We start from the raw sequence: 13,444 nt of genomic DNA, 5'->3' as shown, positions 1-13,444 counted from the left end.
AGAGCGGGTAAGTCTGAATTAATTTCATAATTCATTACTGAGCTGTCATCTGATATTTAAAAGAATCTGAAATATTTGCATGTTGTGGGTTTATCAAAAGGCTTTTGTGATATGGATCTATAAATACTGTAGGTCCAGCAACAGGTCCAAGGAAGCAGGACCAAGTTGATGCTTTTGAACAAATGGGTCTTTTTCATTATGGATCTCCTTTTAAATGAGGTCCAGCAACAGGTCCAAGCAAACAGGACCTAGTTGAGGCTTTTGTGAAACAGGTCCAGCAACAGGTCCGATAGCAGGACTTAGTTGAGGCTATTAAGAGGACATAACAAGTCCAGCAACAGGTCCAAACGCAGGACCAAGTTGATGCTTTTGTAAGATCCCCCATAACCTGCCACTCACTCGGCGGGGTGTAGCCCCATGGCGCGCTGGCTAGGATCGGCCAGAGATATTGAGCACCGAGCGAGACTGGGAAGCAATCATAGTTGTATAGCAATATGGTTGATAAGTTTTTTGAGATTCTCACAATGTGTAACAAGCATGTAACAAACAAACAACCAAAAATAAGCAGCTGTTTCATTGTAAAACAACACAATTTCTTAAGAAGCCTATTTTAAAGGAACTATTCTCTATCAAGTAGCTTATTACCATTGGAAGTGATTATATGACTTCCTATGGGTAGAAAAATCACATTTTATCTCTATAGTCCTACCTGTTTTTCTTTGGCTTACATTTTTTCCTGCAATTTTACTGCAAATAATTTTTTTGGGAGAAAAACAATCTGCTGCATAATCAAGGATTTTTGGTCGCAACAATCTCAAAAAACCTCTGGACTGTTTGCTGCACTCTCTGTTGCTGCTCTGTGTCTCTATCTGTGTCCCTGTCTCTTTTCTCTGTGTCACTGTCTCTTTTCTCTGTTGCTGCTCTGTGTCTCTATCTGTGTCCCTGTCTCTTTTCTCTGTTGCTGCTCTGTCTCTTTTCTCTGTGTCCCTGTCTCTTTTCTCTGTGTCCCTGTCTCTTTTCTCTGTTGCTGCTCTGTCTCTTTTCTCTGTGTCCCTGTCTCTTTTCTCTGTTGCTGCTCTGTGTCTCTATCTGTGTCCCTGTCTCTTTTCTCTGTTGCTGCTCTGTCTCTTTTCTCTGTGTCCCTGTCTCTTTTCTCTGTGTCCCTGTCTCTTTTCTCTGTTGCTGCTCTGTCTCTTTTCTCTGTGTCACTGTCTCTTTTCTCTGTTGCTGCTCTGTGTCTCTATCTGTGTCCCTGTCTCTTTTCTCTGTTGCTGCTCTGTCTCTTTTCTCTGTGTCCCTGTCTCTTTTCTCTGTGTCCCTGTCTCTTTTCTCTGTTGCTGCTCTGTCTCTTTTCTCTGTGTCCCTGTCTCTTTTCTCTGTGTCCCTGTCTCTTTTCTCTGTGTGATGTGTTCAGGCTGTCTCTATCTGTGTCCCTGTCTCTTTTCTCTGTGTCCCTGTCTCTTTTCTCTGTGTGATGTGTTCAGGCTGTCTCTATCTGTGTCCCTGTCTCTTTTCTCTGTGTCCCTGTCTCTTTTCTCTGTGCGATGTGTTCAGGCTGTCTCTATCTGTGTCCCTGTCTCTTTTCTCTGTGTCCCTGTCTCTTTTCTCTGTGCGATGCATTCACGCTGTCTCTATCTGTGTCCCTGTCTCTTTTCTCTGTGTCCCTGTCTCTTTTCTCTGTGTCCCTGTCTCTTTTCTCTGTGCGATGTGTTCAGGCTGTCTCTATCTGTGTCCCTGTCTCTTTTCTCTGTGCGCTGTGTTCAGGCTGTCTCTATCTGTGTCCCTGTCTCTTTTCTCTGTGTGATGCGTTCAGGCTGTCTCTATCTGTGTCCCTGTCTCTTTTCTCTGTGTCCCTGTCTCTTTTCTCTGTGTCCCTGTCTCTTTTCTCTGTGCGCTGTGTTCAGGCTGTCTCTATCTGTGTCCCTGTCTCTTTTCTCTGTGCGATGCGTTCAGGCTGTCTCTATCTGTGTCCCTGTCTCTTTTCTCTGTGTCCCTGTCTCTTTTCTCTGTGTCCCTGTCTCTTTTCTCTGTGCGCTGTGTTCAGGCTGTCTCTATCTGTGTCCCTGTCTCTTTTCTCTGTGCGATGCGTTCAGGCTGTCTCTATCTGTGTCCCTGTCTCTTTTCTCTGTGCGATGCCTTCAGGGCCCAGCTGGCTGCTCTGCCTGCCAGCCTCCAGCTGAGAGCCATCTCTCTGTTTATTTACATGTCATTATGGCCTGGGAGGTGCGCATATTAACACTGTCAACTACTATTTGACCTGACATCCCTCACCGGGCCGACGCCCCGCAGCTTCAGCAAACAGCTCGTCTTCGCTCTCATCATCAGCCGCGACCCCGGCCTGTTCTGGAAGAACCTCTCGCCCTCCGATCATTAAAGGCTACAGTTTAATTTGGTGGAAGCAGAAGACTCGGGGGGGGGGGGGGGGGGTGTATGAAGAGGGAGGGGGGGTTCTTCCATGTTGTCCCCACCGTGCCATCTTCCTACATATTAGCCAGAGAAAATAAGCCGACTGCTGAGTGCTGCCTCGCTCTGATGGGAGCCCTGTAGAAACCATTAACCCTTGCTTAGCATGGGACCTTGCAACACTGGCACCATTTAGGGACTGTTGGGGGGGGGGGGAAGGAGAGCAACCTGCCTCCTGTTCCGAAAATAAGGAAGATGTCCAAACAGAGGCGAACCGATGCAAAAGAAGAAAAGAAAAACAAAAGTGCTCCAGTGTAAGAAAGTGCAAAACAAAAGATCAAGTTCAAAGATCAAATTTAGCTAATTTAAGTTTTTCAGACTTTATATTGACCCACAGATAAATCATTCTTTAAAATGGAATTACCATTAAGAATAAAATGAAACATAAATACAAATACAAAGAAATTGACATGGCAAAGGCAGAGCAATTTGGAGAGAGAGTGGCGTCAGCGGAGGACCAAAATGCATGACTCATTAGCCAATGAACAGCCAGGAAGGGGTCTCGCGCTACTTTTGAATGCTAAAATAAAGCTGATAATGTACAATTTGATAAAAAAAAAAAAAAAAAAAAAAAAAAAAACTTTCAAAGTACAACACAAACTGTCCATTTTGCTGCAACTCGACAGTGCTGCTTAATGCAGGACCTTACTTCCTGGAACTCTTGAGAGTAAAAAAAACTGGTCCATTGGAGTGAATGAAGATGTCGCGACTCTTCCATAGACACGGCTCTGGGCAAAGGTCCATAAATGTGATTTGAAAAAGGTCAATATGCATACTATTTCCTGACGGTAACCTCAGTGCAGTGTGAACGGCCCCAGCAGAAAGAGCCATCTGTCTGTCTGCACTCCCTCAGCTCCATGTTGTGAGAGGTGACAGCTTGTTTGGCTGCACGCTAATCGCCGTGATCTGGGCCTGACTGCTCCCTGCCCACTTCCTGTCACTGACAATCAAACGGCTCATTTGAATTAATTTAAACACTTCCCCAACCCAGCCTACTGTACACTAAACCAGTCAAAAGAACCCGTTTCAAATTCTGCCATGACCAGTGATCGTAGACTTTCGTACTTTCTCTGATTAAGATCATTTGGGGTGAATTACATTATAGTGAAATTAAACTATCCCTCCATGTTACTGCTATAGAACCTTGGAACCCCCTCAAGGACTTTTGGAGTCTCCTTAAGGACCCCTGCAGGTCCCTGAACCCCACTCTGAGAACTGCTCGAATATAGAGAGGCAAAGTGGAACGTCACTTCCTGCTTTCTCCCTGTACCAGCGCTGCGAAAAATATGAATGGCGGTGAACGGAGAATAAGGTTACTTTTTTGATCCCGTTTGAATTGTGCCATGGGGTGCCAACGCTAATTTTGTCAATTTAAAACATAACTCTGCATGTCAATAAAGTCACAGTTTGTCGTCAAACTGAAAGTATAGGGGTTAGTTTTGTATAAAAACGACATAGCTCGTGGAAGCTCGTGGCATGTCGCCGGTCTTCAGCTTTGCCGGTAGAGAAAGTGACGTCACTTAGGCGACAGTGCATGTAGTCTTTCTGATTTATAACTTCAACAGTTTGGCGACAAACTGTGACTTTCTTGACATGCAAAGTTATGTTTTAAATTGACAAAATTAGCATTGGCACCCCGTGGCACAATTCACGGGATCAAAAAAGTAACCTTATTCTCCGTTCACCACCATTCATATTTTTCGCAGCGCTGGTACAGGGAGAAAGCAGGAAGTGACGTTTCACTTTGGCTCTCTATAGTAAATACTGTGAGCTTATTTATTGTTTATTGTTTTATTTCCACAGAGAAAATAAATAACAGCAGATAATACAACAAGTAACTTAATGCAAAATTGCACAGGTGAGAGAAAGAATCCCGGAGGGGCTTATAGTAGTATCTCACCTTATTGCAAAGAAAATCTAAATTAATAAAAAAATATGATAAAAGACAGACAATCAAACAACGAGTTAAACATGATTTTCTAAATGAATATAATATAAAAGAAGAAGAGAAAGAAAGGAAAGAAAAGATAAAGCTTCCCGACAAAGAGAATGACATTCAATTATATTGAGAGACAAGGGAAGCAAGTGAATAGAGAAACAGTATACAAATGGAAAAGGAAATAGGAGTAGATGAGGCGAGGAAGAGTAAACATTTCTGTGAACAAAGTGAAGAGGAAAATGAGAAGCTAACTCCGCCCTCAGCAAAAAAAACCTGCTCATTGCATGAAATAGACAGTGATCTCAGATGAGGGTCCTTCCCATGGAGTCAAAATTCTCATGAGCAAGATACACTGAAAAATACATTTCGCACTGCTTTGCTCTCACGGTAATTGAATGCAACATCAACTTTAGTGAGTAAAATAAATAAATAAATAAATAAATAAATAAATAAATAAATAAATAAAAAAAATTTGTGTGGGGGTTTCTAAAATCTGTCCTGTTCAAACTTGGTCACACAGCAACTTGAGATTCATTCCTCATCCTTATCTTTCATGGCTGTTGTTCCGTGTCAGGGCTTCACGTGAACTTCGAGGTTGAATGAGCTCACCCAAGGCTGGAAAGGTCAGCTATTGTGAGCAGCAGCTACTGTAACTTTCAAAGATGTGACCGACACCTTATACATATTTCATGCTGGTATTTAGCGTAGCTCCTTCTTATAATAATGTCAAAGACACAGGCACAAACCAAGGTCACTGTCATCTGGCTCAGGATGTCATTCCCTCATATGATATTTGTCTTTCAGTCCTGTCAGGGGATGGATGCATTTTCTTTTTAAATTGCTGCTCTCTATTTAAATATGCCTTCTTCATGACATTGAATTCAATTTCTTGTTTCGGTGATGGGGGAGTTGGGATTTTCAGGATTACTGCCTCTGACAAAACCACATCTGCTTGTAGTAGAATAGCATTAGCTGATCTCATAATTACCTCTGATTGCATCAGATTTTCTGCATTCAACCTCAACATGTTTTCCAATTAATGCCTTGCTTCTTAAAATGACATCTAAGGCAGTCACAGTGTGTGGTGTAACACCAGCAACACTGCTGCAGGGCAGGCTTCATTTTTTACATGTCAGCCATGTGCCCATGTATGGAGGGCCATATTGTGAGGTAAATCCCAAATTCGGTAATTATGCATTTGATGCTAAGGTTATATGGTATCATGTAAATTACATAATCAAAAATAAGAGTTTGCATCTAAATACATATAATTTTCATTTTACCACTGCGTATCACTGCTCTAACTCAGTGATTCAACCAGGGCTGCAACTAATGATTATATTCCTTTATCGATTAATCTGTCAATTATTGTCTTGACGAATCGATTCGTCGTTTGGTCTATAAAATGTCACAAAATGGTGAAAAGTGTCCATCACTTTTTCCACCAAGCCCAAGCAGAAGAAAATACCAGAAAATATTCACTGGAACGAGATCATGTTAATATTTTTTTCTTAAAACTATTAATCGATTATAAAAAAGAAAGTTGATTAATTTTCTGTCGATCGACTAATCGATTAATAAACTATACAGCTCTATAATGAAAGCTTTTCCATTTGCTGTCTTAACCTGGGAGGAATCCTCTGGCTCACAGGAAGTGAGGCGTTTGATGTTTCCAGTTTGTTTGGAGTAAACAGAAGAAGAACGTGGCTAGTTAGCAAAAGTAACTTTTGCGTTACTTTTAAAAGTCCGCTTCGATTGTTATTAATGCACACATTATGTTAGTGTTGCTGTGCCACAGTGTGGCATTGAACATTCGCTTATTGGGGAGGCTTATAGCCTATCAAGGTCCTTAGCCTCTGGGGCTCTGGCTGCAGCTCTCTCCCCGGACTAGGTCTGAGGATCAGAAACTGGGTAATCCTCTGAAGTTGTCCGTTATTTTCATGTCCTAAAGTAACTAGTAACTAGCCCAGTTACTATTTTAGTAACTGTAACTGAGTTACTGAATTTGAAAAAGTAATTAGTTAGATCACTAGTTACTGAAAAAGGTAGTTAAGTTCTAGTCCCAACACTGTTGGCTACTGAGTCACGCATGTTGGACCTCCGCTGACGCCACTCTCTTACTAGATTGCTCTGGTTAGCATGAGCCGTGAACTCAGACTGCAGCAGCAGAGACATCCAAGGCCAATGACACAAAGTCACAGTGCTGGACACACGGTTTGATTGACAGGTGATCTGTGGAGAGAGCAGTGCAGAAACAAAGAAGGAGAGTCTATGGAGAGCAAATCAAAGAGGAGATGGGATGGCAGTTTAAAGGGCTTGGTGGAGGCGGGGCCAGAGGCTGGGGAGAGAGAGGCTCAGTGATGAAGCTGGATGTGGGAGAGGGCATCATCGTGTGGCATTGAGATAACCAGGCTGCACTTCTGGATGCCTCGGTCTTCTCATCGCTCCTCCATCTGTTCAAGATACCACTGTGTTTGAGCTGAGAGGCTTATCCACTCACCTCCAGCGTGTGTGTGTGTGTGTGTGTGTGTGTGTGTGTGTGTGTGTGTGTGTGTGTGTGTGTGTGTGTGTGTGTGCGTGTGCGTGTGCGCGTGTGTGTTATGTCTCCCTTCCTTCCCCTTTATCCTTCCAGTTCAGAATCAGAGTTGTGTCACATAGATGAAATCACATCCTTACAGAGATGCTCACAAGTCATTTTTTGCAAGTCCAAGTCAAGTCTCAAGTCTTTGGTCACAAGTCCAAGTCAAGTCTCAAGTCCCTATGGATGAGCGTTCTGTCATCTGCTGCATGCCATCCGGTCTACTTAGAACGCTGCACAGATAAAACTAAGGAATTCAAAGCATGTCCTGTATTATCCTCACTCTTTTATCTATTAGCATTATCACTATCAGCATTGATTGGATGATATTAGGAGACATGTTCCTCATGTTAATGCCCCAAAAAATAAAAAATAAATAAAATGATTGTTCACAAGTCCCAAACCTCAAGTCCAAGTCAAGTCTCAAGTCTTTGAGGACGAGTCTCGAGTCAAGTCTCAAGTCACTGTGTGTGTGACTTAAGTGCGACAAGGGAGATATCTGGACACAGACAGAGTTTTCCTCACTTATAGTGTGGACTGTGGAAGGATCGAAGATGGTGCTTCTCAGTTTCATTCATCTCACATGGTGGTCAGGGATGCTGCTGCTTGCATCGCTTTGTAAAAATCGAGAGCGAAATATTTATGGGATGAATTTAAATGTACGCTTCGTTTGGGTGCCGCGTGTCGCCGTCCGTGAAATGTATAGTCACGTTACTGCCAATGTTTGGGAAGCCATCGCAAGACATCATGGCCATCTGTAGTAGTAAGTGTTGCTATCGTCCGGCTCCAGCCGCTGAAGAAGACTCTCCTGTGGCGGAGCGTGGAAACCAGACAAAGAGCGCGGGCTTCCTTCTGACACCAGCGCAAACAAAACCCGGCTTAATTGGAACAGTTGAGAAAATGAGCATTGTACAGTGTGAAAGCCAAACCCTTTGTCTGATATGTGCTATTTATTTATCTGAAAGGATGCACATTGTATCCATTTACACACGTCTCTCTTACATGGCTGCAGGCGAGCTGCTTAGAAGTTGAGAGAATTAATTACTTTTTTATTACCATTTATAGAGGAATCTGTGCGTGTGCGTGTGTGTGTGTGTGTGTGTGTGTGTGTGTGTGTGTGTTTTTGTGTGTCCTGTCCCCTATTATCTCTCCTCTCAGGCCTCCAACAGTAGCACCAAGACACATGAAACAGCTTGTGGAAGAACTGAGAGAGAGAAAGGGTGGATGGATGGAGAGATGGATGGAGAGATGGAAAGGGTCAGATTTGATGTTGAGGAGGACATTAGATGGCAGGCAGGAGTTCAGAGGTCATGTACGCTCTTTCTTGTCCGTCTGCCTGTAAACCCTCCATCAAAACATAGCATATACAGTATTATTCTGTATCAAGTCAAGCAGGTATTTTCATATTCGACTGCCATGATAGACTGAGAGACCACTTTGAAACTGTTTGCAAAAGGACAACACAAAGAATGACTTACATACTGTAGTAAGTCTTTGTAGGTTTGTAGTGCCTTCGACACCGTAAACCACCAGATTCTTCTCTCCAAATTGAAGGCACTAGGCATGGACTGCCTAGGGGTCAAGTGGATGGCCTCGTACCTGGCCAATAGAGATCAGAGAGTTGAGGTTAATGGTACATTGTCAGAAGCTAGGGCTATAGGCTGTGGGGTCCCACAAGGGAGCATCCTAGGACCATTGTTGTTCATATTGTATATTAATGACCTAAATGATGCTTGCTCTTGTAATTTGTTTTTGTATGCTGATGATGCTGCCCTACTCATAGCACACAAGGACATTGACACTTTACAAGGTCAGCTAGGGGAGGAGCTCTCTAAGGTTAGCACTTGGATGTCTGACAACAGACTTTCTTTACACTTGGGCAAAACTGAATCCATCCTATTTGGATCTAAACCCAGGCTTAGGAGGACCCCTGAACTCAGAGTTGAGCTAGGCTCGCAGGTTATAAAAGCCAAAACATCAGTAAAATATCTGGGCTGCATATTAGATAACAGTCTTGGAGGTGAAGAAATGGCTCTCCAGGTAGTGGGCAAAGTTAACGCAAGAACCAGATTGTTAGCAAGGAAGGCCAATCTCTTAGACAGAGACAGCATTAGGCTGGTAGCAAACAGCCTTGTGCAGCCTCACCTTGATTATGGCTCTTTGGCATGGTACAGCGGGCTGACAAAGGGTAGTAAACAAAAACTCCAGGTAACTCAGAACAAGCTGGTCAGGGTGGTTTTGGGTTGCGGTCCACGTGACCACGTGGGCAGGAACCAACTACAGGAATTAAAGTGGCTACCTGTGGAGGCCAGGGTGGCACAGATTAGACTTACAATGGTCCATAAGATAGTCATGGATAGGGCCCCAGTATACCTCACAAACTACCTCACCAGAGTAGGAGAAGCACACAGCCACAGCACCAGAGCTAGCCGAGCCAACCTACAGTCAGTTAGGTGCAAACTGAAAATTGGCCAATGTTCCTTTGCTTTCCAGGGGCCCAGTGAATGGAATCTGCTCCCACTGGATATTAAGGAGGCCTCAAGTCAAAGCACCTTTAAAGTTAAACTTAAGAGGTGGCTGCTAGATAGGGTTCCTGAGTAAGGGACTAGGCAGAAATGGCGTATTGTATTAATTAGTCTTCTTTTGTTATGCTGTAATGTTTTAGTACTAGATAGCCAGATTTTATTATGAAACTACAGTATGTGTGGTGCAATGTCTGTATATTTAATGTACTGTATGTCTAAGACCAAGGACCACAACGGAATTAAGTTTTTATCTACTTTTTGTGTTATCCTTGATGCCTTTTTGGAATTGCATGTACATTTAATGTATGGCATTTTTTTTAAACGGATCATCAAATAAATCTATCTAGCTCTGTGGGTCTTTTGGAGCGAGTTTACAAATTCTTCTTTTGTTTTTTACTTGTGTGATTATGAGTGTTTTACAGTAGGAAGTGTTTGTGCGCTTTTCAAGAACTAAGAAAATCAGTATAGTTCAGATTAACCTCCGTGTATTTTTGCAAGTAGAGTACAGTATACTTACAGTATACAGTATATTTGTACTGGGTTTTCTGAGATCATGAAACTCACTCAGGGCCTAGTACAAAAAAGACAGTTCTTAGAAGTGGAGCTGTACAGTTTTCACAGCATAATACCAGCGAGTAGGAGCCTATCTCTCTGGGCCTGCCTGAGTATCGAGGAAGAAAACAAGCCATGTTTTAGGACCCAGAGCTGGAGCTGATAAATACTCCAACTCTTTTCTGTCATTGGGAGGAACCCCGGTGCTGCCTGGCATTATGCCAGCCCAAATATTTCACCCCATGATCCCAGCGCCTTTAATTGATGTCAATGAGTTTATGCTAAATATGAAGATTTGAATAATTCCCGCTTTCAAGCGGCACAATAGCACTCGCAGCAGTGACAGGCCACCTCCCTGCTGCCCTGAATAGGAGTGTCAGCCTGCCTGAAACCCCTCACCTCCTCGCCCACGTAGGGCTTTGACATCTCCCGGGGTCCTGGAGACTCTCTCTCCTCCTCCTCCTCCTCCTCCCTCTCTAACTCTCTACCTATGTCTCTCTGCCTCTCTCTGCCTCTCTCTCTCTCTCTCTCTCTCTCTCTCTCTCTCTGCCTCTCTCTCTCTCTCTCTCTCTCTCTCTCTCTCTCTGATTCTGAACCACTCCTGGGGCGAGCCGGGGTCTCGAGGCCCCTTAAACACTTTACAAACACCAGCTAATGCCCTTTCTGGGGCAAAAGAAAGGAAGAAATTACCCCAAATTAAACAGGTATTTTACGAAAGAGTTGCTCTCTCGTGGACGTCTTGGAGGAAATAAATAAGCGATTTAAATAAATAAGGAAAATACCTTGAATAACCAGAAATAAGAGAGAGAGAGAAAAAAATCCACTTGACTGTCACAAATGTTCACATTGTGTTTTTCAAAGAGCGATAGGATAATAGTAATAAATAAATAAAAAGATGTGAAAACATATCAGCACAAGTGTGACACTATTAAGATAATTGTATTATGACTATTTAGCTAATTGTTTGCCTCTTTGAAAGAGGACGACTTGGCTTTTGAGGCAGTGTACAGTGCAAACATGGGCTGAATTTGAATTGGCAGTGACAGATTTGGAACCATGCTGATAGGGGTTTGGGATTTAATTTCGTGGGCCAGATAAACGCAAGTGGCGAGGGAGGCCAGGCCGCTATTCAAGAGCCTGTTAGATGGTCCGCCTGCCCTCCAGCTATAGATCCCAACATGAGCAGGGCTGCATGTTCCAAGAATGAGAGAAGAGGAACCACGAGAGAACCATGACGACTTGAGTAGATGCGGAGAGGCCTGATAGGAGCTAACAAAGGGTCTAATCAAAGACCAAGTTAACGCTATTTAAAGACATGCAACAAAACCAGGATTTCCACTGACCAAGAAGGTCTGATTGTAGCAGAACCTCTGAAAAATACTCAATGCATGCAAGAGCAATATGTAGGTTTTTGCCTACTTTATTTTCTGGTCAGGATGACGCAAACTTAACTTTCAGACCCTTGCTCAGCCCCATGTCAGCAGAAACTCCATTGGAGTTGGCTTCTGTACTTTCATCTCAGCCTGCTAAAAACATTGTATTTATGTCTGCATCTGTCAGTGGGCCATCATGATAAGACTAGGCATCATAATGTCTTACTGTAATTCCACTACAGGACAGACTTGATGTTCTCTGAAATTAGATTAAAAAAAATAAGTGCGTACACACAGTATAATTTTGGCATCGGCAATCTGCCAAAAGAGTTGAAAATTATCAGCATATCGATATCGGCAAAACAAATCCATCATTGTGCACCCCTAATTTAATAACAAATGTGTAATCGGATCTAAACGTGAAATTTGAATCAAGTCAGATTCAGGGCTTTTCAGTGTAGTATTGATCAATTCTAAAATAAACATGTAATCAATCAAACTGCATCATATCAGTTTGGAATAAATGGGTCCCACCACACATGGTTTAACCCTGGCCAGGATGTGTGTGTGTGTGTGTGTGTGTGTGCGCGCGTGCGTGCATGTGTGTGAGAGAAAGTGTGTGTGTATGTGTGTGAGTGTGTGTGTCCTTGTGTATGCGTGTGTGTGTGTGTGTGTGTGTGTGTGTGTGTGCGTGTGCGTGCGTGCGTGTATGTGTGTATGTGAGAGAGAGTGTGTGTTTATGTGTGTGAGTGTGTCTGTGTGTGTGTGTGTGTGTGTGTGTGTGTGTGTGTGTGTGTGAGTGTGTGTGTGTGTGTGTGTGTGTGTGTGTGTGTGTGTGTGTGCATATGTGTGTGTGTGTGTGTGTGCATATGTGTGTGTGTGTGTGTGTGTGTGTGTGTGTGTGTGTGTGTGTGTGTGTGTGTGTGTGTGTGTGTGTGTGTGTCTTTGTGCAGCTGGGTCGGTTCTTCCCTGGCACCGCTCCAGCAGGCCCTGGCTGTGCTCTGTCTGGCCTCTAATGTCTGGAGGCATCTGATGGGAACTCTTTATGATCTCCAAACAGCTGAATCATTCATGAAGTGACTAGGAGGGCTGGGAGGACTGGGAGCCGGCTGGGAGGACTGGGAGGACTGGGAGCCGGCTGGGAGGACTGGAAGCCGGCTGGGAGGACTGGGAGGACTGGGAGCCAGCTGGGAGGGCTGGGAGGACTGGAAGCCGGCTGGGAGGACTGGGAGCCGGCTGGGAGGAATGGGAGGACTGAGAGGAGGACTGGGAGGAGGACTGGGAGGGCTGGGAGGACTGGGAGCCGGCTGGGAGGACTGGGAGCCGGCTGGGAGGACTGGGAGGACTGGGAGCCGGCTGGCGGGGGGCTACAGATTAACGGCGGTCGGTCCCTGAGCGCTGGTTAAGGAGCAGTGCCTCAGGACACAGAGCTGTCTACTGAGGCCAAGGGACCCTCCCACCCGCCCCAATTCTCTTTATCATCTCATCCACCTCCTCCTCCCCTCAACCTGTCTAAATCACTCTACTGTATCAGTCTATCTCTCTCATCCCTCTGTCTTTATCACTCTATCTCTATCAGTCTATCTCTCTCCATCCCTCTGTCTTTATCACTCTATCTCTATCAGTCTATCTCTCTCCATCCCTCTGTCTTTATCACTCTGTCTGTATCACTCTATCTCTATCAGTCTATCTCTATGAAAAAAATGACACCAGTTCCTAGCATAATATAGAACAGCAGCCAAATCGATCTCATATATTCACCAGAAGAGACAGTCTGGCTTGAGAGACTAACAGGAAGTGTAAATACAATCTGAACTTCCGATTGTATTTACACTTCCTGTGACTCATAAACCTAGTCTGACTCATAATGTGAGTCAAACTAGGTTTGACCAGGTGAGTCAGACTAGTTTGAGCAGGTAAAACAGCCGGCGTTTTGAACAGGAAGTCATGATACAATGGGTCAAGTGGGCGGGGCTACATAAGGTGAATAGACCAAAACTTCTTCTTTCTGTTT

General features: G+C 44.0%; 1 protein-coding gene across 3 annotated transcripts in view; it reads left to right on the top strand.

The window, feature by feature from the left end:
- LOC310794749 (paired box protein Pax-7-like) overlaps window positions 1-13,444 on the top strand; it is a gene marked incomplete at both ends in the record, with an annotated part of 98,871 nt that overhangs the window by 74,734 nt on the left and 10,693 nt on the right. The gene's annotated exons all lie outside the window — the stretch shown is intronic.

The sequence above is a fragment of the Poromitra crassiceps genome (genome assembly GCF_964638095.1).
Source record: "Poromitra crassiceps genome assembly, chromosome: 20".
Taxonomy (NCBI): Eukaryota; Metazoa; Chordata; class Actinopteri; order Beryciformes; family Melamphaidae; genus Poromitra; species Poromitra crassiceps.
Note: the sequence above shows the minus strand (reverse complement) of the source record. Positions and strands in the feature narration are given on the sequence as shown.